Source organism: Pseudochaenichthys georgianus, chromosome 11, assembly GCF_902827115.2.
Source record: "Pseudochaenichthys georgianus chromosome 11, fPseGeo1.2, whole genome shotgun sequence".
Lineage (NCBI taxonomy): Eukaryota > Metazoa > Chordata > Actinopteri > Perciformes > Channichthyidae > Pseudochaenichthys > Pseudochaenichthys georgianus.
Genome location: NC_047513.1, coordinates 10,240,695 through 10,265,460, shown reverse-complemented (window position 1 = coordinate 10,265,460; position 24,766 = coordinate 10,240,695). Strand labels below are relative to the sequence as shown.

Here is a 24,766-nt window from a genome sequence, read left to right as displayed (position 1 = left end):
GGCTACATTCTTGTAGCCTACAGCGTTCAGGTTTGAACGTTTGATCTGAGGGATTTCTCTGCAAGCAGCTGGCCGCATGCAGCTTCGCGACTGACAGTCGGAGCAACGGGTTGCGCGTCCTCCAGGAGTTGTGGCCGGCTGTGCGCTGTGCAGAGCCTCGACGGACAGGTTTGTGTAAACTTGTTGCTGGTGATGGCTGTGTCCCTGCACCCTCTCCCAGCTAAGTTGTCCTGATTGCTGTTGTATGTATTGTTTTGCTTAGAATTTCTGGTGACGACAGTGTTCCCGCTTCCTCTCCCATAATAAAGTTGCCCTTATTATGCTCTTTTGAAAATTCTGCTTGTAGCGTTGTGCCCGAGCTATCATTAGCATTTGATTCCCAGCTTTAGCTGCGTCTCTCATTCAATTTAGTATGGAAAGCTCAGTGTGCCATGTTTTGCCCGTTTTTTGTTTAGATGCAGAGAGTAAGGTAAGTACTGGTCATAGTTACTACTGTAACTACGGTCCTAGGCCATGTAAGCACTGGCCATGGTTACTACTGTGACCATGGCCTACGGTTCTATGCGGGCTGTTCTATTCCAAGCTAATTGTTCTAAGCTAATTATCTGGTCTTAAGATTTGTGTTTTGACTTGGTTGCTTGATTGTTAGCAGCAGCCGCTTGGCTAACACCTTGCATGTACCGCTTCGCTATTTAACTCAGCCGGTGAGGACAGTGCTCTCGCTCCCACTCCCGGTAACGTATGGTTTTGATTGCAGTAGCACTATATCGTTGTATTTACTGCTCCTAGTACCAGACTCTAGTCTACTACTACTGTACTAGGATCATATGCAGAGAACAATCTTCACTGTGTGTGCTGTGTGCTCTGCATGTGTGGCCATTAAAGAGGATTTCATCCTCCCAATATTATATTATCTACGGTGCAGCCGTTGGCTGACACTTTTAGGCACCGGCCACAGTTACTACTGTAACTACGGTTCTAAGCCGTGTAAGTACTGGCCATAGTTACTACTGTAACTACGGTTCCAAGCCGTGTAAGTACTGGCCACAGTTACTACTGTAACTACGGTTCTAAGCTGTGTAAGTACTGGCCATAGTTACTACTGTAACTATGGTTCTATGCTGTGTAAGTACTGGCCAGAGTTACTACTGTAACTACGGTCCTGAGCCGTGTAAGTACTGGCCATAGTTACTACTGTAACTTCGGGTCTAAGCCGTGTAAATACTGGCCATAGTTACTACTGTAACTACGGTTCTATGCCGTGTAAGTACTGGCCATGGTTACTGCTGTAACTACGGCTCTGTGCTGTTCTCTTCTTTAGAAGCTAGTTATCTGGTCTTAAACATTTGTGTTTGACTTGATCTCGCTTGATTGTTAGCAGCAGCCGCTTGGCTAACGTCTTGCGTGTACTGTTAAGCTTCATTATTAACTCAGCTGGTGAAGGCAGTGCTCTCGCTCCCGGTAACGTATTGTTCTGAGGAGGGGGGGCCCGCTCACCCCTGAGGAGGCTTCCCACTCCTCTGCTCAGAGCTCTCTGCAGGGCACGGAGGACGCCTTCATGGCGGCCATTATTCGTGCTGCCCTGGTACGCTTGCAGCTTCAGGTTCCGCAGGCCGACTCGGCTCAGGCTAGCGCCCTTTTCAGGCATAACCCTGCCCCTTTTCACTCCCACTGTTCCTCCTTCAGAGGAGTACCTGAGGGAGCTCCATGCATGCTGGAGAGACACCAGGGCCCTCTCCCACTCTGCTGCCAGGCAGGATCCGGCGAGGGTGGGGCTCGGTCGCTTGCCATCCATTGAGCGTGCCATCACCTCCCCGATTCGGGCTGCTGATGCCAGGTGCCCTCGGCCTCAGTGCAGGGTCACAAACAAGCTGCTCTGTAGGGCCTACGACACAGCGGCACAGGAACTCCCTCTCCCATCTGATACTGGCTTTCTCTACCTCTCTGCAGCAGGCTCCGGCTGAGCCTTCTTTGCTGGGCCTCAGTGATGCATTACTGTAAGCCGTTGCCCTAATGTCTAGGGAATGGGGACGAGTTATGTCCTTATTGGTGCAGACTCGTCGCCAGGTTTGGCCTACTCAGTCACCACTGTCGGAGACATGTCCTCCATAGTGAGCCAGTTGAGCCAGGGAAGCTGTTTGGGGCAGCTGCCCTGTAGGCACTGGAGCGTGCTGCCCAAGCTAGGCAGACCAGGCAGCAGCTCTCAGGTCTTTATAGGCCTGTGCCCACTCCCAGCAGGCCCAGGGCCCCCTCTAGCAGCTACTCTCAGCCACCAGCTTACAGTGGTGGTCTGCGCAGGTCCCAGCGCCCCACTCATCCACCTCCCAGGGGCTTTCATGCCGCCGGCCTTCTAGGCGGCTTCGTGTCTCAGAGCCTTACCGGTGCCCCCCCCCGTCAGCTGCTTTCCCAGCAGCAGCTCAGTTACTGGGCTGTCTGTACTTCCGGCCCTTGGGTGGTTTTTGCCTTAACCCAGGGGTACGAACCGCAGTTCCGGCCCCTAGCCTTCGGCCGGGCCAAAATGACAGTCGTCAGCGATCCGGCAGAGGCCCTAGCTCTGGCCCAAGAGTTGTCCGTCCTTCTGTCCAAGGACGCAATCGAGCCAGTAGACCCTCTGCTTAGCCCAGGGGGTTCTACTCGGCGTACTTTCTCATGAGCAAGGAAGTCGGCGGATTTCGCCTGATCTTGGACCTCAGAGGAATCAACAGATTCATGAAGGTGCTGCCACTCTATATGCTGACCACAGCACATGCACAGCCGTGGACTTGAGGGATGCCTACTTCCACTTGGGCCGGGCAACATGGTGCCTTATATTCAGTTCCTTCGGCCCTTGGGCAGGCTACCTCGGCCATTGGGCCCTTGGGCCCGCTGGCGTTGCGCCCCATGCAGATGTGGCTGAACAGCCTTTACTTGGACACCAAGTGGCACAGGCGCAGGAAAGTCAGGGTGTCGCAGCGTTGCCTCCACTCTCGGTCACACTGGAGGGGCAGGGCCTATCTCCTGATGGGCGTGCCCATGGGCACCATCCCACCTGCCAGGAGACCGTCACCATAGGTGCAGGTCTGTCAGGGTGGGGTGCAGTACGGCAGGGCAGGACCGTTCAGGGTCAGTGGTCTGCCCAGGAGGGTGCACGCCATACCAACGTGCTAGAGCTTCGGGCTGTGCAGCTTGCACTCACGCACTGTCTACCCCTACTGGGGGGCAAGAATGTGCGTGTTTCTTGGGACAGCATGTACGCTGTTGCCCAGACAGCAGTCCCTTCTAGACAGTGGGCGTTCTCACTCCACTCTGAATTTATGTGGCTGCTATTTCTGCCTGACATATTCGGGTCGACTGCGCCACGGCGGGGTGCCACAGGTCGGTGTCCCTCTTCCTGAGAGGGGCTTTACGGCAGCATCCCCCTAGCACCCCGAGGGCTCCAGCTTGGGACCTGCCCCTGCTGCCCTATCATCTCCTCCCTTCGAGCCCCTGGCCCAGGTGGAGATTAAGTGGCTGTCCTTAAAGGCAGCGTTTCTGCTTTCCATGACCTCAGGGAAACGAGTTGGAGAGCTACATGCCCTCTCCGTGAGCGATACATGCCTGAGGTGGAACTCCGATATCTCGGGTGTTGCTCTCTGGCCGAACGTGGCGTTCTTGCCCAAGGTGCTTCCACTAGCCCACTCCAATCGGCCTATCCAGCTGGAGCGCTTTAACGTCCCACAGGAGAACGGCACGCCTGAGTTGCTGTGCCCTGTGCGTGTCCTAGAGGCGTATATTGGTGCTATGGCCCATATACGACAGTCAGAGCAGCTCTTCATTTACCATGGTGGCACGAGAAGGGGCTGTGCTCTCTCCAAGCAGCGGCTGTCCCACTGGGTTGTGGATACAATCTCACATGCCTATGGGGCCAGTGGCCGCCCCCCACCATCAGGGGTGAGATGTCACTCTACAAGGAGCATCTCAACGTCTTGGGCTGCCCTGAGAGGGGTGTCCCTGGAGATCATCTACGCTGCGGCGTCGTGGGCATCGTCTGGCAAATTCTCCAGGTCAATGTCGCCACTCCCCCTCCTTTGGGCGTGGTCCTGTTGCCGAGCTCCGCTGCTTCCAACTAGGTAAGCAAGTGTTTGGATTCTTCATGACATGGTTGGTATAGTCATCCAGTGCGAAAAGCACCGCCTCTGGCCAGAGTTTCCGGTCACTCAGACTTATTGTGTGCTCGCAAGAAGATTCTGGGAACCGATCCACTAATGACGCCGGCCTATGTAGCCGTAGTCACGTGGGTCACAGGTGACTTTGTTGTTATTAGGTACTCGAACTGTGCATGCGTGCGATGGACATATCCAGTGCTAAAAGCACCGCCTCTGGCGGTCATCCGGGACTTATAGACCCGTAGTTACAGCCGTAACTATCGTTTTCAGTTTTACGTTTTCAGAGCGTAACATAGCTTTCGGTTTGGGCAAACTGCGTGCGCATCACTCTCACTCCTCAATGGTAACGTGTAGGTGGATTTAGGCACTTCCCCTCGATTATATTGTCTCTAACGGTTCAAAAGAGTTATCAATCACGAAAATTGACCAATGGGTTCCAGAGATACAGTATGGCAAATACACCCAAATGACCCCAGAGGTGGGTTTTTCTTTCTAAACCTCTCTAAAAAGGACACATTTCACTTGTTTTGCATCAATCTTGATACAGGGTACTTATCATATGTTATAGTTTGGATTCCTAAAGCTTTTAGTCTACTATCCCATCATTCAAGGTTGGTTTTCACTATAAATAATGGGGTTTTTTTGGACGGAAACTATAATTTACATTCGTTTACTATATTCAATCTGAATTTACTTTAAAATAAAAATGTGAAGCTTGCAAAAAAAACACAATGTTACTGTACTGGAACATATAATTAGCTACAATATCTCACTAAGACAAACAAAAATGGGAACAATGTTCTCAGTCTGAACATTAAGTGTAGAGATGGAGCCACAGCTATTTAATTGAAATAATGAACTTCTAGTGACATTCCCTATTTGTTTTGTGATGCTAATTTCAAGGACAATTAACTTGAAGGCTGAAGATTTGTTGATTGGTTTTTTTGGCTACAATCACTCAAAAAAGCACAATATTAAAAAGTTTCATTGCTAGCATAAATCATATGATTAATCAAATCTACCCTGGACATCTTAGTTTCAGAGCAACCATGACTAAAATAGGGAGCAATGTAAACTTGATTTGGATATTTCATCATTAATTTTTATAATAATGACTATATTTAAGATCTTTACCTCTCCAACCATGCCGTTCCACTCCCCATCTATGTTCTTCCCATGCCTCCCATTGGTCACCAGGTAGAGGTCATAGGTGAAACCCACTATTTTGGCCAGTCGCTTGAGGACGTCGATGCAGAACCCTTTGCAGCAGTGCTTCATGGGCCCGGCGCCATCCACCACCAAGCTGAGGAGATAATTGGAGAAAAGACAGATAAGTGAGATAGTGAACTTGCATTTTTTTAAGACATAGAGATATTTTATCAGGGGCGCTTTGACCTAGATGGGCTGATTGGCTGTTGCAGAAATTGACAAAGAAGGAGATGCCACTTCAGAGGCAGAGGGAGAACAGGAGAGTGAGGAAGGTATGAATTATTGGCTGAAGACTGAGTGGATTGATTCAGAGAGTTTTGGCTTTCGTGTTTGGAGAGGCAATGATTGACAGGTCAGAAAGCTTACAAGTAACAGGGAAAATAAAGAAATTCAACTTTTGTTCTTGGAAGCCATATTAAAAAAATATATATATATTTTATAAAATATATATATATATAACAATTTTTTTTACAATGGCCTTTGAAAGCCTCTTTCCTGTGCGACTTGATGTAATGAACCCTTCACCCTAAACGCATTGCAAGCAGATCACATATACTTGAATCCGAGTGCATTTAGATAACTATCAGTCAGGGGTGAACTGTTAGCGTCCCACTGCACCTCGCGGGAGCGTGCACAGCGTAAAGCAAGTACTCACAGACATTTCAATGATCTGTTCGGCAAAGTTAGGTTTGGAAACGATATCATTTCCTTTTGGGAGGGCATGCATAATAACACGGCATAACACCAGAGCCCCGCTGCAGGGAAACTTTGGCGCTGTTCTGTTTGACCTCTGCTCCCAATGGACCCCCAGACACTCATGGCAGCTATGGCACTGCTACCAAGCAACACAACTTGCGCAATTCTATTTGTATCATAAATACAAACCACGTTGAACATTTCACTCATCTGTATTTTTACTGCAAATAAAGTTGTGTAATTTAAAAGTGATTTAATTATGCAAATACATTAAATCATTGATAGTGTTCACCACAAAAATGTATGAAAGTAAGAAACTAAGTTGTGATCACGTTTAGGTAAATCCTAATTTCCCATTGAATAAACAATTCAATAACACCCAATAACATTGGGTTTTAGTCTACAGTGGGAAAGTTAGTTAGTGAAATACTTGATTCTGATTGGTCAATTTGGATATTTCAGAGGTTATTAATACTCACTAACAAGACGCTGCTAATGATAACATGACCGTTGCTAAGGAGGATATACAGAAATAAGTCTGGTCGATTTAATGTCGGCTATGGACCACAAAACCACTCATCCATCAGAAAAACACCATGGAATACTTTTGAATATTCACTTTCAGGAAAGTTTGGATTCATGATGGCTAAACTGTCTCCAGTAATGAAAAGAAAACCAGTGGAAGAGAAGGAAAGAGGTTAAAAGACAGACAGGAAGTAAACACGGGATGAGTTCTGGCATTGCTTAAAGACGTGTTAATAGGCGCTTTCACACCGGAGTACTTTTTCCGTACTTTTCTCAGAGATAGTTCCGATAGTTCCTGGGATGTTGCGTTCACACCAAAAAGATCTTTTTTTTCGGGAACCTTTTCACCCCTTTTTAGTCCCTGCTAGAGAACAGGGTCTTTCCTGCGGAGAAAAGGGTTCCAATTTCTAATTGGCTGGGCGAATTGCAAACCACGCCCCATAAAACTCTGAAAAATGTTTGTGAAGCCGCCATTTTATTTCCTCGCATTAGCATTAGCCCAGCGCACCAACGGAGAGAGACTAACTTATGGCAACACAAAATAAAACGTGGGATTGGTGGGGTGATGAGGAGGTGGAGGAGGTGTCGGCGCTTCTGGCGATTTACCCGGGGCTTCGGGTGGCGATTTACTGCCACCCAAAGTCCCGGACTCCAGGGGGCTCCGGGACTTCGGGTGGCAGTATACGCCGTGAAGTTGTTTGCGGCCTGCCAGTAAACCCAAAGCAGAAGAAGAAGAAGTAACGTCAGCGGCTTCATTTGCGTAATTCTTCCTAGCATAGAGTATGTTTACCAGAGATTTATCATCCAAAAGGATTAGTTGAAAAATGCTAAGACAAATACTGCTTACAATTGGGTAAATTCTCAGTAGGAAAAAATCCGCCAAGAGTGTTATTTCTAATCAATGCTGGTCATGATAATGTCCTTTGATAGAGTTGCAGGGTTGGATTTTTTTTTTTTAATGGCTTGACAGCCCTTATTCTGAATAAAATGCAGTTACATTTTCATTACTCAATTGTGTCCCTGTACTGTAAGTCATATGCATGTTTCATTTGATGCATTGAACACACATACACATACATACATCGATAGGAGAAAATAAAAGAATAACACATTTTAGATATGCAGCAGATCAGAGAAACAAGTAAGCGACACATTACATTTAATAGTACCTCAGTTAATAAATATATATATATATATAATATATGTAAGAAAAAAGTAGGTGAGGTAGAAATGTTTCAAGAAAGAAAACTGTGTCAAAGTAGGTTGATTAACAAGAGAGCAAACTTCATTTCTAGTCAATAAGACGAGGATGAACTTGTTATCTTTCTATTGGCCAGGCTATTTGCTGGCAGGAAGAAAGCTTATCTGGGATAGACCAGGAGCCCAGAGCGGGTACACACACAGAAACACACCATACACACACATGTACATGCTCCCTCGCTCTATGTTTATCTTATCCCTTTGATTTACTTTTGTTGCAAATTACCTTATACTAGGGGTGTAACGGTTCACAAACATTTCGGTTCGGTACGTACCTCGATTTTTTGGTCACGGTTCGGTTCGGTACGTTTTCGGTACAGCAGAATTTTTTTTCACAAAACAAAACATATATATATATATATGTTTTTATTATTATTAAACTGTGAATAATGTATTCACTCAAATAAATACAAAATATAAATAAAATGAACATTAAGGTGCAGCATTTCGATTAACTGCAATTATCTGTATTTGAACTGTACTGTACTAGCACCTAAGCAGCCAGTTTGACATTAGAACTTGCTTGTCATTGTATTTTCATGTTTTTTTAAAGAAAAATTAACTTGTCCCGAAAGGGCAGATGTGCTGGCACTAACAATGTCTCCTGCTGTGGAGAAAACCCTCTCGCTAGGGACAGAGGTAGCAGATACAGCCAGGTAGCGCTTTGCTAACATGGAAACATAAGGATATTTGGCGTTTGTAATAGCTTTGGCTCGGTCTGAACTTTTTGCGAGTGGTGGAGGCCTAAATGCTAGCGGGAGTTGGGTTTGCACTTCAGTCGTTTTTCTTTTGGTACCGGTGATATTCACGTTCGGGTGATGCCTTTTCAAGAGTGTGCAAGTTTGATGTATTGCCAGCCGCGTAACCAATTTTAGTTGAACAATGCCGACAAACAGCTTTGGTTCGGTCCACCTGTCTTTGTCCGTCATCCTTGTACGTAACTGCAAAACTAAAATGTCCCCAAACCGGAGACTTCAATGATGCTGGGGGATTTTCGAGCTCAACTTTATCTGCGTTCGCCATTAATTTTCGATAGTTTCTCAAATTACTGACTACATTTGAACGCATCCCTCTGACCAGCTCTCATAGTATGCAGGGATGCAAACTCATCAGGTATGAAAAGTTGACAAGGATCCGAGCCCCCCGACCACACGGAATATCGGCTTTAAAATTAGGAATAACAGAGGATTTTAGCAGTCAGAACAACTAAAGCAGCAGTGTCAATAATAACAGAACGCCCAAAGAGTCACATCTAATTAAAAATATATAAAAGCATTTATTTTAATTGTGTAGCAGTCAGTTTATAATTTGGCAGCACTGTTAAGCATTTTGAAAATGTATTTTCATGCCTCTGTGCAAGGCTTAGTCTTTCTATCTGTATCGCCAGTGGGTAAAGTAACTAAGTTCATAAACTCAACAAGTACTATACTTGGGTACATATTTTGAGATACTTGTACTTTATTTAAGTATTTCAATGTTTTTCTACTTTGTTCTTCTTCTCCTCTACAGTTCAGAGGTACAAAGTGTACTTTTCCTCCACTACATGTATTTAATACCTTTAGTTACTTCACAGATCTGGATGAATGATGTGAAATATAATCAAGTGTTAAATCAGACTTTAGTTCCACCTGGAGTAAATTCACAAGCTACCCTGCAGTCTACAAAGTCATTCAAACTAGCTGCACCTTTACCAGCTTTGAGAACACTTTCATGATCAATCATTATAACATATCATATTATTCTGAAATGGACCAATCTGCACAATCACTACTTTTACTGTCGCTACTTTCACTATATTTTGATGATAATACTTTTTGTACTTTTATTTGAGGAACATTTTGATTGCAGAATTGTTCCTACATTCTGGTAATTCTACTTTTACTCAAGTACAAGACCTGAGTACTTCTACTTTTACTCTAGTACAAGATCTGAGTAATTATACTTTTACTCAAGTACAAGATCTATACTTATACCACCTCCGTTTATAGCCTATGAAAAAAACTATTAGAAAACGAAGGCTAAAGCTAACGTTAGCAGATAGTGACAATGTATGCTAGTTAGCTAGCTCAACGATAATATTGCGACAGAAAAACTTTTCAGTTCACATCACGCTCTGCCGCTCTGCTTGAACACCTGAACGGCCCGTTCTAACAGGTGTTCACCAGCGGTCCAGTCTGTGCCACAGTGACTCCGGACCACACAGTTAATATTAACGAATGCACCCGTAGGTAATGTCGCTGCTGAAGCCAGACCCCTCATACCGGAGCAGCAGAGCCTTATTATTATACATCGATGAGCAGAGCCGACAGGCAGGAAGACTCGAGCTTCATTATAATATATAAAAAAGAACACCATGCGTGTCATGATGGCACATAACAGCTCGCGGCTCGCAGATTACTCCGGGTCCCAGACCCCTCTCATCCAATGAAATGACCTGCTCGCTCTATGACGCGTTGTGAACCCAATGTGAGCAAATTACTCTGAATTACTTCCAAAAGTTGTTCACGTTCTCAATTTTTTACGTTTAACGTTATATTCGTTCGGTACACTTCGGTACACACCTGTACCGAATAATGTCGGTACGTTGTACCGTTACACCCCTACCTTATACACATACGAAACAAGAGGAACACTGATTGTGAAGTAGTCTTAATATAACGGATACTTTAAATGTATATATGCCACATGATATAAGAACATAAAATAAGTAATCAGCATCATATTGTTGGAACTCATCAGCGTCATGCGTTGGAAGGGATACAGGAGGGATCTCTTGTGCCATGAGTCTAAGTGTCTCGATTGATTAAAAGACAATTAACCTTACTTTGCTGTGGTTTATATTACTGTTTTTTAATGAAGAGTTTTGCCAATACTGGGCTCTTAATTGCATGCTTTACGGCGGTGTACCATATGACTTTTAACGTGTCAGTAACCACTGTGATGAAATTTGCTTTCCTCCCTGGGATAATTACGTTTTTGATGTTTGAATCTATTGATCCTAAAAACCTCTTATTTTAAGCCTATTCCTCTCTGCTCACAGCAGTACCTGGAGATGTAAAGATTGACTGTCCTGCATGGACGCTTGGAGAGACAGTTCAATTACATAAGGGATCAGAGCCGGAAACTTCTTGTTTCAGTTCGCTCTCTATCCGGGCACTTTAACAGCAACACTATTTGTTACTTTCTAGTAAGATGTATAGGCTGATAAGGGTTTAAAATAAGAAATCCTCAAGAGTCGAACATATGTCATCTATATTATTATTATTTTCACTGCCCATGGCTATAAATAATAATAATAATTCATTTATTTTATATAGGTGCCTTTCAAGGCACTCAAGGTCGCCGTACAAACACATAAAAAACAAGATACACAATACATAACGCCAGCATAAGAGACATAAACAAGACAATGCAGTATATAAATCAATCAAATAACCAAATAAATAAAAACAGCGGATGTGTGATGGATAATGATCAGGGTGGATATTGCGAGTGTGAATAGATATGTTTTGAGGCGTGATTGAAAATGGGGAGAGAGTCAGTGTTGCGGATGTCAGGTGGGAGGGAGTTCCAGAGGCGGGGTGCAGAGCGGCTGAAGGCTTAGATCCCATGGTGGTTAAACGGAAGGGGGGTGCAGTGAGGCTGAGGAAGCAGAAGATCTGAGTGTGCGGATGGGTGTGTTGATGTGCAGGAGGTCGGAGAGGTACAGAGGAGTGAGGTTATGGATGGCCTTAAAGGCGAGGAGCAGAATTTTAAAACGATACGGGATTTGACGGGGAGCCAGTGAAGTTGCTGAAGAAACAGGAGTGATGTGGTTAATGGAGGGGTTCTGGTGATGATGCGAGCGGCAGAGTTCTGAACCAGTTGAAGTCTGTGGATGGATTGAGAGGGAGACCAAAGAGAAGGGAGTTGCAGTAGTCGATGCGGGAAGTGACCAGGGTGTGAACAAGAATGGCGGTGGTCTTAGGGTTAAGGGACGGGCGGAGGCGGTTGATGTGCGTAGATGAAATAGGCAGACCGAGTGATATACTGATGTGAGATTTGAATGAAGTGTGCCGTCGAGGATGACAGCCAGACTCTTAACATGAGGGGAGGGGGAGACTTGAAGAGTGTCTATAGTAATGGAGAAACTGTCAGGTTTGGTTAGGGTGGATTTTTGTGCCAATGAGGAGAACCTCGGTTTACTGTCGTTAAGTTGAGAAAGTTAGAGGAGAACTAGGATTGTCTATCCTGTAAGCAGTCAGACAGGGAGGAGGATGGAGGGAGGGAGGGAGGGATGGTGGTTGGTTTGGAGGACAAGTAGAGCTGGGTGTCATCCGCGTAGCAATGAAAGTGGATGTTGTGTTTACGGAAGATATTGCCAAGAGGAAGTAAATAGATGATAAAAAGAAGAGGCACCAGGATAGAGCCCTGGGGAACACCGGTCGTGACTGGAAGTGGCTGTGATTTGAAGGTTTTGAGTTGGATGAACTGAGTGTGACCAGAGAGATATGATTTAAACCAGAGGAGGGGTGTGTCAGTGATCCCGATGGAGGTCAGTCTGTCAATGAGGATGCTGTGGGAAATGGTGTCAAAAGCTGCACCAAGATCAAGGAGGATGAGGATAGTTAATAGTCCGGAGTCAGCTGTCATGAGGAGGTCGTTAGTGATTTTCACCAGTGCTCTTTATGTGCTGTGATGGGGGCGGGAAACCAGATTGAAATTGTTCGTACAGGTTATTGTCAGACAAGTGGGTATCGATTTGGGATGCAACAGTTTTTTCCAGGATTTTTGAGAGAATGGTAGGTTAGATATGGGACGGTAGTTATTACAATTGTTGGGTCTGCACCAGGTTTCTTCAGTATGGGCGTGATGGCGGCTGATTTAAAAAGTGAGGGAACAAGACCAGAGGTGAGGGAGGAGTGTATGATGACAGTTATAAGGGAGGGACAATGAAGGTAGACAGGCTTTTACCAGGGGGTAGGAGGAAGGGATCTAACTGACAGGTAGATGGCTTGGATTTACTGATGAGGTCCGATATTACAACAGCAGAGGGAAGTATGAACTTGAAAGAGAATGAGAAAGATGGTCGGTGAAAACAGGGAGAGATATACTGCAGGTGGTGTTAGGAGTTAGTTGCTGGTGAATGTTTTCTATTTTGTCATTACAAAATGACATGAGGGAGTTACAGTAGGCAATTGAATACTGATGAGGTGCAAGAGAGTCCGGTGGTCGTAGAATGTTCTTCACTGTAGAGAACAGGACCCTTGTGTTCCCTTCGCCAGAGATGATGAGAACTGCGTAGTATATGATTTGGCTGTAGAGAGTGTCCTTGTAGTGGAGAATGTGGTTATTGTACATTCTCTTTGTGAACGACAAGTCCAGTTTTTTTGCGTTCCAATCGACGGCCTTTTGTTTTGAGTTGGCGTAGTTCAGGTGTAAACCAAGGAGCAGAATGGGTGAAGGAAACAGGGTTTTTAATGGAGCCAGGGTAATTGTACGGAGCCCTGGAGGGTTCACAGAGAGAAAAATAAATAAAACGTGGCCACGCTTTAGTAACTCGTGCGCCCGCTTTAGTAACTCGTGCGCACGAGTTACTAAAGCGTGCGCACGAGTTACTAAAGCGTTGGCCTCGTTTTGTGTGTGTGTGGGCATTTGTTTATGATAGTATCGTTCGTTCCGGGCACTCCGGCAGGCTATCAGCACATCGAGATTAAGATTAAACCGAATTCTTTCACTTGGGAATACACATATAACTATGGAGAACCAGATTTGTGTAAATTACTGTTCGTGGTAATTTGAAAACAAATTCCGGGGTGTCGGACACACACAAACACACCGAACACGCACACACAGAGCGGAGCTGAGCACACCCACACACACACAGCATGCGCCCCGGTGACAGGACATATCCTTCATAAACGAGGGGGGAATACTCTGGTAGTTCGAGTGTGTAGAGGTGTGTGTGGTTAAACGTAGCAGCCTCGATCTCTATCCAGCGGTTTCTAATGAAGGGCAACGCAGTGAAGTAAACCAGTAAAAGGCACCGATTCTGCTTGGTTACACGTTACTGCCTCCAGTGCCCTGTACGACGAAGCCAGTTCAACAGACCCTGGATATGTTTGATTTACCCGGCTTAACTAACCCTAACAAACGCGATGTCGCTAAACGGTCCTACGAAGCTGGTATCAACTCAGCAATCACCAGGGTTTCTCTGTCCGGCTGAAGAGTGCGTTCACGTGAAAGGGACGGGGTTACCAACATTTGACCAATCACAAACATGGAGACGCATGCGGACAGCGCAGCGTCATACTTCATGAATGAATAGTGTAAATAGCAAATTCCTGCTTCGTAGTACCAGGCCAACTGGTTGCCACAGAGATTTCATAAAGTGAAGGATGTTTTCCTTCTATAAAACAGCTGTGGGCAGCAGTCAGATTCTGTGAGTCATGGACAGGAATCCCTCAATTTAAATAAAACGAGGCCATGCTTTATTAACTCGTGCGCACGCTTTAGTAACTCGTGCGCACGAGTTACTAAAGCGTGCGCACGAGTTACTAAAGCGTGCGCACGAGTTACTAAAGCGTGGCCACGTTTTATTTATTTTTCTCTCAATGAACCCTCCAGGGCTCCGTTAGTATTGAGCAGTTTATGAAGATTGTTATTGTAATGAGAAACCAGTTCATCAGGCGGGGATGAACAATTTATGCTGGGGAGGTTGTCAATGCCACTGGAGAGTGTAGTTAAATTATATCCTTGATGTTGCGTCATCAATATCCTTGATGTTGCGGAAGGAAATAACACGTGACAGATTTGGTTTGGACAGTGTTAAGGTGACAGTAAAGGATATTAATGAGTGATCAGACATGGGAAGATCAGTTGCAGTACATTTAAGAGGAGTGACACCAGAACAGCAGATCAAGTCCAGAATATGTCCTTTGGAATGAGTCGGAAAATCGATATGTTGCTGTAATCCAAAACTGTCCATAAACTGTGGTTCATCCTGACCTGCCACTTTCTTTTGTAACTAACTCCATTCACAGTCTTTGCAATGTTATTTATTTCACATGTTTTGCTTTTATTTAATACTGAATCATTTGAAAGCTTTCATCCACTCTCAAGTTAATAATTAGTTGTGGTCATTTTGATTTGATCTGTATAATGGATAATGGTTGAAAACTATTGATGAAAGCACTGTATTTATAGCATCAGCAATGTCTCCTGCTGTGGAGAACACCCTCTTGCAAGGGACAGAGGTAGCAGATACAGCCAGGTAGCGCTTTGCTAACATGGCAACATAAGGATATTTGGCGTTTGTAATAGCTTTGGCTCGGTCTGAACTTTTTGCGAGTGTTGAAGGCTTAAATGCTAGTGGGAGTTGGGTTTGCACTTCAGTCTTTTTTCTTTTGGTACCGGTGATATTCACGTTCGGGTGATGCCTTTTCAAATGAGTGTGCAAATGTTATGTATTGCCAGCCTCGTAACCAATTATAGTTGAACAATGCCGAGAAACAGCTTTGGTTCGGTCCACTTTGTCCGTCATCCTTGTACGTAACTGCAAAATCTAAATGTTCCCAAACCGGAGACTTCAATGATGCAGGAGGATTTTCGAACTCAACTTTATCTGCGTTCGCCATTTCGACAGTTCCTCAAATTACTGACTACATTTGAACGCATCCCTGTAACCAGCTCTCATAGTATGCCTCTTGTCCAATGAAATGACTTGGTCGCTCTATGACGTGTTGAATGTGAGCAAATTACACTGAACGCTGCGACACAGCACCTGAGATTACTTCTAAAAACGTGTTCACGTTCTCAATTTTTTCCGTTATATTCGTTCGGTACACTTCGGTACACACGTGTACCGAACGAAGGGCCCGTACCGAATAATTTCGGTACGAATACGTATACCGTTACACCCCTAGTGCTCAGGATTGAGTTTCGCTGTGTCTCGCTGTTTTTGTCGACCCGGAAAACCACACTGCCAGCAAACTCACACTGCAGCAGCGAGCCTCGCAATGTCCCGACCAATCAGAGCACACTGGGCTCACAGGGAGGGGGGTTCAGGAGCTCCAACAAGCCGTTTAGGACAGAGAGTGAAATTCAGTGAATACACATACAGAGATGCTGTATGAGAAACCAATGTGATTTTGGAAAATTGCACAATTTAAATCTATTATAGTATTCTATATATCAGGGTTTCCGCTAGGATTTTTTCTCACCGGTCAAATGTCCGGGCAGAATTTATTTTACCGGACAAATTTGAAACTTACCGGTCATATTTCAATAATAATAAGAGTTGTGTAGCAGAATTACCGGACTATGAGCAGATATACTTCAGTTTAAAACTCAGTTCACGGGGCTCATTTTTATATTGCTTCAGTTTATAATCGTAACAGATCGAAAAAAATCAGATACATTTTATTAATTTATTAAACATAATTATTACATTCAACAAACTACTTGTAGTAGATAACGTACATTATTCAGAAGTTTACATCAACTTTGAATAATAACACGGGAGAAACGGATCCTCTCTCTTCTCTCTCTCCTGACAGCCCGTCAGTTTCTCATGCAGCTCCTGCAGCTCGCTAAACAGAGGGCGGGGCTTCAGGTGATTATGCAGAGCTGCGTGTCTCGGTCAGACTCAGCAGCTGATCTGATCTCTCTCGCGTCCGGTTAAACTTCACTCGCGTTTATGTCCATATCGATCAGATCCAGCTCTCCTGATCGGCCTTTCTAGAGAGCACCGATCAAACTATTAAGAGGGAATATCGGCCGATAATGACCGGCGGCCGATCGATCGGAGCCTCCCTAATTATTACCAGACAATTTGACCGGCAGGTTTTGAATTTACCGGTTTTTAATACATTTTACCAGCTAAAAACCGGTAATTACCGGCTAACGGAAACCCTGCTATATATATAGAATTATGATCAGTAGAAATGGTCATGACATGGGACCTTTAAAACTACCATATTACACCTGAGTGAGGGTATGTTTCTGTATTATATTATTATATTATATACAGGTATCTGCTTTACAAATTATTTAGTTATTTTATTTGTAAAACGTTTAGCTTATTCACTTAATTCAAATGTACAGAACAACCATTGAGAACTTCATCTTGCAGACTTTGCATACAATGAAAAGCCCTGACCAAAAGCCCTGACCAATTTGCTGCCCTGGGCAATATTTTAGCTGGCGCTCCCCCCCCCCCAAAATGCAGACACTCACTATGACTCGCGCATGCATGCACATGCACGGTTGTGGCATGACCACCAAAACACAAAGATATGGACACAAGACGTGTGCAACTGTATTTATATCCTATCCATTTGAACATGATTTAAGTGGGGGGGGTGGACCTAACCTCCTCAAGGGGGGCTTGCTCCCCCGGGAAGACTATTTTTGTTTAATGTTGAAGTTAAAAGCATTAATCTGGTGCACTTTGAGAGCAACATGAAGAGGTCTATGGATACATCTCTCAACATCCAGATGAAACAGAACTGAAAGCAGATTTTATTTTATTTTACAAATCACTCCCCTTTCAAACTGTATCTTGTTTATTACTAACAACTTTTTGTACTGTCATATAGTATTTTATACCTGTTTTTCATCTATCTCTTATTTTTTATAACTATAATGATCATATAAAGGTGTGCCTTTACCCTCACTGAGCTGAGGTTATCAGAGCCGCTCAGTCTTTCAGGAGAGAGCTCTCTCTTTGCTGGGGCAGTTCAACTTGATTGGGGGGGGGGTGCCCCATAGTTTATGGGTGCTGTACGCAATATAGGCGTAGTTCTGTTAGTATAAGAAGTACTTTGTTGATCCAAAATCGGGAAATTGTTTTGTCATGAAATAAAAAAATAATGTATTTCTAATTATTATTATTTTTTTAAATTGTTGGCGCCCCCAATGGGTTGACGCCCCTTAGCATTCACCTATACTCCTATGCTAGGGGCCGGCCCTGGCAAGGACATTGTACTGTTCTGCAAAACCACCATATGTTAAATGCCTATGTTTCATAACACATGACATGAACACAACAATTCAGCAGTTACATACTGTAGCTTTCTATTCAATAGGATATGTTTCACTCTTAACTTGATAGCATCACGGTGTATTTAAATGCCTGTGTTTCATTACCTGGCATTGACAGGCATTCGACAGGGTACAGAGTCTCGGATGCAGGAGCTGGTGCCAGGGTCAGCCGGCTCCACGATGACAAATGGCCCTCTCCTCCAGGGTAACCACTCGGAGTGCTGGCGAGTCGTCCAGAGGCTTCAGGAAGGAGCCGTAACGAGACCAGGGATGGTAACGCAGACGCAGGTGCACATTTTTCCCACCAGCCAACCTACAGTAGTTAGAAAGAAACACACAAACACAGATGCTCAGGGCTTTGGAAAACCATGGCTTGAGAACAGACTGCTTTGATACATTTCACGTCTGATCAGCTTTGTGTTTAGCACACATTTGCTAATTTGCAGGTGAAAAAATGTCACTGTCACTAGGTTATAATTGGGCTCAGTGTGGTTTTAAAAATGTATAACCTTTGCTTCAAACTCAATTTCAAGAAAAACGTTATGTATTTATTAGTTAATTATTTCTTAAGACTGCAACATGATTAATTGATTTTCACAGAAATGCCCTTAAAAATAATAGTCTTTGTATCTAACATTTGAACCCAACCTGGATTTATGCGAAAAAGCACCAGCTTGACTTTGGTTAGCGCTTTTGCTTAGGCCATAAAAGTGCAAATAAACCGTCATCCTATACTTCACAACACCAACATCTGCTAAGAGCCACTATGGTTAATCTCTGTGGTATTTATTTCACAAAATCTTCATCTGACCTTGCCAGTATATTACCCGTGACAGGAATGAGGATGTGTGTGTTTAAGAGGCTGCAATGTTTATAATACTGTTAGGATTACATATACATGGAGGGCCAAACAATGTGCGCCCCTTTATATGAATAGGTTTCTATCTGTGGTGCCAGTCTGAACATTGCCCTAAAACCAAAGCATTCATCAAACTTGGGCATACACATACCAATGGATCTTAATTGTATTCAGTCTCATGCGTTTCTACGGTAAATGTGTGCATAGATTAACTTTAAACCCACAAGCACTTTCTGAATGGGCACTGGACTTATACAAATGTATAACTAAATGTAAATTCATTCTGTAGCCTTGCTTTTATTTCTTTGTTGGGATGTACTGTATATTCATTCAATCTATCTATCCATCTATCCATCTATCTATCTTTTCACTAAGCTCCAAGGGACCATTGACAGACCATGACATGGGCCTGACAACTGTGATCACAACTTGGTAAAGTGTGTTATGGGAGATCCCTCAGCCTATCCATCTATTTACCCTCCTTGAAGCTACAAGTCCTCCAACTCATATGACCAAATAGGTTGATTGTTCAGGCCCTTATTACGACCAAATAGGTTGATTGTCAAAGCGCTTATTACGACCTATAATCACGTTTAAGGTTTTCGACCTCTCGTGCTCCTGTTGAATGCAAACGCTACGTTGGGTTGTATATTCACAAATTACCCTCTCTGGAAAATCCTAAATTGTAGGATAGTTTGGCCATTAAAATGCTTTTTGATTTGATTTCTAGCGATAAGTGTATATTGTACTTTTAGAGCAGCATCCATATAAAGTTAGCGTCAACCCTCACGGGGTGAAAACATTATTTCCGGTCTCGAAGTTTTCATAATAAAACCGTATTCCCCTCACTGTCAAATTATTTTAAAGCTATATCTGCAGTACTCATCTACTAAAAAACATGAATTTATCCTAATTACATGACATTATTTGGTTTAAATTGTGTACACTGCTTTTGTGTTTTTCCCATAGGTTTTTCCATTTCGATTCTGAGGGCTCTTCTCACTTCGGTTAAATGGATTCCTTGCGTCCCTCACTTGCGTCGTTTCCCTGTGACTAGTCCCTCCCACCAGGGAAGCATGGAGAGACGCAAGGAAACCACGAGAAGCAGGGAAATGAGTTTTAAGAGCAATGGGACGTCCTTTCCTCCGGAGCGTCGTCACGTGAAGCGACGTCCGTTTGTGATGACGCTGCACAGCTGATCGTCTGACAGCAGCTCTGTCCCCGTTATTTCCACAAACACCCCCGCCTCTGTTAGTACACATTTACTGACACAAACATTTGTATCATCTGTTGTAGACCCAAATAAATTAAATAAGAACTCTTTCTCAAAAAAGATAAACGCCATTCTTAAAATGTATAAACGAACAATAGTTAGATTAATATTGATTAGAGTGCACAATAGAAATAAAATAATTGAGAGAAGAAAAATAGATATGTTATCTATCAAAACCCAGTTAGATTAACATTCATTGGATTTCACACTTTGTTTGTTTGGATATGTAGCACATTAACATGTTAATAGCACTTAATGACTGACTGAATGGAAATGACAATAAATGAAAATGTAAAACGAAAAAAAGCGATCATGAAAATGTTTCCAAAAAATGAATAAAATGATTTTTGACCACTTTGTTGTTCAGATATATCACATATTTGTAACTAAATGATACATGAATTGAAACAAAACACAGTATAAACTGAGGAGTGACTCCCGTGAGGTTCATGTGTTTTCTTCACTCCGTTGGGAAACTGCTCTCATGTCAAGAAGCATCAGATCAGTGCATGCACTGCCTCGTCCAATCAGTGAGCGATACACAGTAAGGGGGTGGGGCGAGTGTCTGAGGATTTCATCGGAGGATGGTCTGGTGGTTTCTCGGTTATAGCTCCTCCATTATCGCTCCTCGGTCCTCCGGCAAAAATAAGACCATTGGGACGCTACTCAAGATGGCGCAGACAAATCAACTTCCGGTGAGACCGAGACCGAGGAGCGAGGAAATGAAAAATAAGAGAAGTGAGAAGGGCCCTGAGAGACGCATTTCTTTTTTCAGAGGTTTTGATAGGCTAAAACATCGAACTACCCATAATTTTCAGCTATCGTTGAAGCTTGGTGATTGGATGTGTTAGCCGCAATGCACGTTGGGATATGGTGTTTATGCAATGTGAAATCCGAATACATTTAAAAAAAAATAAGACTTTATTCCGAGTGTGCTTGCTTTTTTCTTTGAAAGTCATCACATAACGGCATTGGAATACATGGTTCGGCTGCATTACATATTACACATCTGCAGTAGTTCTCTATTTATAGAGCCCTGATTAGAAGACCTTTGGACAAACTGGAAGAAATGCAGCCGAAACTGAATATGTGACGTGGATCATAAATATATCAGCAATTAAACAACATCTTCAATTTCTCTTCACACAATACGTCTCCTTGCAGTATCAACACTAATTCGGCTGACTTTTATATTTGATCCAATTGGTAAATAGGCTGTATTTACACCATAACGGTGCACAGCTAATAGAAAATGACTTGTAGTTTTTAAAGATATTATTGATTTTCAACTGAGTTGAGAGAATAGTCAGGGTTTTTGGGTGATGGGAGACACACTATGGAATCAGAATTGGATAGTTTTGGATAGTCTGCCGTGGTTACATTCCATTTCAAAGAGCTCGGCGTAACCTTGGCGCACTGCCACTCCAATATCTAATCACAGAGCTTGAGAACTAATCACAGGGTTTGTCAAGCAAAGCGGATGTTGTAGTCCCAAACGATAGCTGAGGATAATGGGTAGTGTAGTGTCTTCGGCCATCCTAAACTCCGAAAAAACTAATTGTTTCTCCGAATCGAATGTTAAAAACACAAAAGCATTGTACACAATTTAAACCAATCAATGTTGTGCAATTAACAAGGATAAACTGATGTTTTTTAGTGTATGAGTAATGCAGATATCACTGTGTAATAATTTGACAGTGAGGGGAATACTTCCGGTTTTATTATGAAAACTTCGAGACCGGAAATACTGTTTTCATCCCGTGAGGGTTGACGCCAACTTTACATGGACGCTGCGGAAAGACCTAGTACACACGTTCTCCTGGCGAGACCTCAAATAATCTTCGTAATATCTATCAAACTGTAGATCCTACACATCCACTGGATGTCGATTTTAAAAGTACAATATACACTTCTTGCTATAAATCTAATCAAAAAGCATTTTAATGGCCAAACTATTCCACAATGTAGGATTTTCCAGAGAGGGTTATTTGTGAATAAACGACCCTCCGGAGCGTTTGCAATCAACGGGAGCATGTTGTTTCTTACATGACCACTAGAGGTGCTACACTTTAAAACGTGACTATGGGTCGTAATAAGCTGCTTTGCATACAGACAATCTTCCATTGGATTTCCCTGATGGTGCCAGACATAGTGGGATTTGTGAAAAAACAAGATGCAAAGCCTCTTCAAACACAAACATACACCAATTGTGTTGCTTGTAAGGACATTGTTTGTGAGTTCCCGCAATGTCACTGTGTAAACAGACATGTCTTCACAAAACAACATACTTGTGTGGTCTCTTAATGTCTAAAAAAAATGTCCCTAGAATCCAAACAGTACCGTGAAATTAACCAGATCCTTATTAGAACCTCTTTAAACCGAGTCTTGAACTTTGGTTTTAGGTAGGGATGCTCCGATTGATCGGCCGCCAATCAAAATCGGCCAATATTCACTCTCTGTCAATCAATCGGTGCTCTCCATAGATGCCGATCGGGAGAGCCGATCACATGATGTAAAATACATGACACTTTTCTCTGTGTGCGGCAAAACAAGCTCGCCAAAATGGCTTCACCAGTCTGGCATTATTTGAAGGTGTCCGAAAAAGACAATAAAATAGCGGTATGCAACGTGTGTGAAGCAGAAATCCTGCAGCTCCATCCGCTGTGACGGACCGGTGAGCGGAGCAACACACACACTAAGAGTTAGACCTAACACACTTTGCTATTTTATCTACCTCTGGAAGAAGCTAAACTAGTTATAAATATGTTTATTCTTCACTGTCGGGTCACTCATTACTGGATCAGTGAGCTGCATGAGACGGATAGGGACCAGCTGTCAGGAGAGAGAGAGAGGGGCAGAGAGGAAAAGAGAGCGCTTCTGCTCATTTCTCCCGTGTTATTATCCAAAATTTATGTAAACTTGAATAATGTAATTCATTTGAATGTAATAATTATGTTGGTTGTTGTTTGTGGAAGCACCAGTAAAACTGAGTTTTAAACATCACTTTAAATGGATGATCCCCATAGCCTCCACCCACTCGATCGGATCGGCGATCGGTATCGGCCGATACTGATTCCGGCGATTGGCCCCAAAATTGGCGATTGGAGTATCTCTAGTTTTAGGGATCCTGCTTGTTGTCCCCAGATGGGAGGTTTCCCCATTATGTGACAAATACAAGTAAACAAGAGAATCCACAAATGATACTCTACTCTATACAACTAGACATGCATACACATAGAGACACATACAACCAGTCACAAGATGTCAAAGAACATTTGCAGCCAGGCACATGAAGAGGTGCATCAACACTTTCAATAACCCTTAATCATTTTGGCCCGTCGATACATTAACACAAGGACCAGAGACACAGAGAAGAGAATTATTTCAATAGCACATTTGCAGCACCCGGCCCTTTGGATCTTTTTGTAGAACCAACATATTAATATATAACATTCGACCTTGCTGTTTATCTGAATGTTAAAAAGTTACTGCACTCCACTTTAAAATTGAATTTTCAGGGTCAGTAAAAATTGGCAATTGCATTTCCAAAATCCTTCCAAAAGAAAGAATAAAAAACAGCCGGTCCTGAATTGTAATAATCACTGAAGGACTAGAAGCTATTTTATGGACAGCGAAGCGTCAATGGGCGTGAATTCATACATGCACCTCCGCCAGCATTGGATTCATTACTGCTTTAAGTGATTTCTGCATCTATTTTCACTCTGCCAGTCCGTTCTGAGTGCAAAATAGCTGTGAATTGTAGCAAACAACTCGAGTACAAAATTGGCCTGCGAGAAAAATAGCTTATAAATTCTAACTAGCTGCAGAAATGAGACACTTCTGAAACATGTCAAATAATGGTGTCAACTGAACCGGAACAAATAAAGTTTGAAAATAATTGGGTGTTGTTCGATGTGGGTGACAAGCGTCACAAGCGTTTTTTTTTAAAAATGTTTTCAATATACAATTAGCACCTAATATGGGACGTGGGGAGAAATTAACAGTTCAAAATATCAAGGTTTGCTATGGCTGAGTTTAAGATTTATTTTTAAGGCAGGACCATAATTTTTTTCAATTATAATACTAAATACATACATACATTACATACATAATGGTGTATATACAGATTGAATTAGCTCATTCATATACATTTTTAATCTGCATAAATTGCAGGTGTATCATTACTTTGTTGTTAGAGAAGATAAGCTGATTAATGTAATATACAGTATGTCTTGAGTAATTTCTGCTTGATCAATGTAACCATTATCATGCTTTTCCATCAATCATCTAGTCTTATTGCCACCCTACTTGGTCTACATGATTTTTGATGTACAAAAGGTTAATTTATAATATTGTCTCGATCGAAGCTGTTGATACTATTTATAGCCATGCTAACCAACGCGACAGACGGTAAACAGAATGAAGCTTTTTAACAAAAATGATCTGTGTTTTTTTGTACAACAGTCTTCATGCAGGTTTGAAACAGAACAGGCCAGGGAAAAGCCTGATCCTTTGAGTAGTACCTGCTGAAGGTCTTACCTGACAGACTGTAGCTTTTTAGTGCAGCGAGGTGCCTTCTCCTCTGCCAAAGCCTCTCTTACCTGTGGTGTCCCCCAAGGCTAAATTCTGGGCCCCATCCTCTTTTTACTGTACATACTGCCCCTATGTTCAATTCTCACGAAACACAATATCCCCTTCCACTGCTACGCGGACCATGTACAGATCTATTTGCCTCTCAAAGCAAATGTCAACTCACTACAGCAGTTGATGGACTGCTTAACAGAGTTAAAATCCTGG

At 43.2% G+C, this 24,766-nt stretch overlaps 1 pseudogene; it reads right to left on the bottom strand.

Annotated features, from left to right (window-relative positions):
- LOC117455484 (glutamate receptor ionotropic, NMDA 2D-like) overlaps nt 1-24,766 on the bottom strand; it is a 233,194-nt pseudogene that overhangs the window by 78,161 nt on the left and 130,267 nt on the right.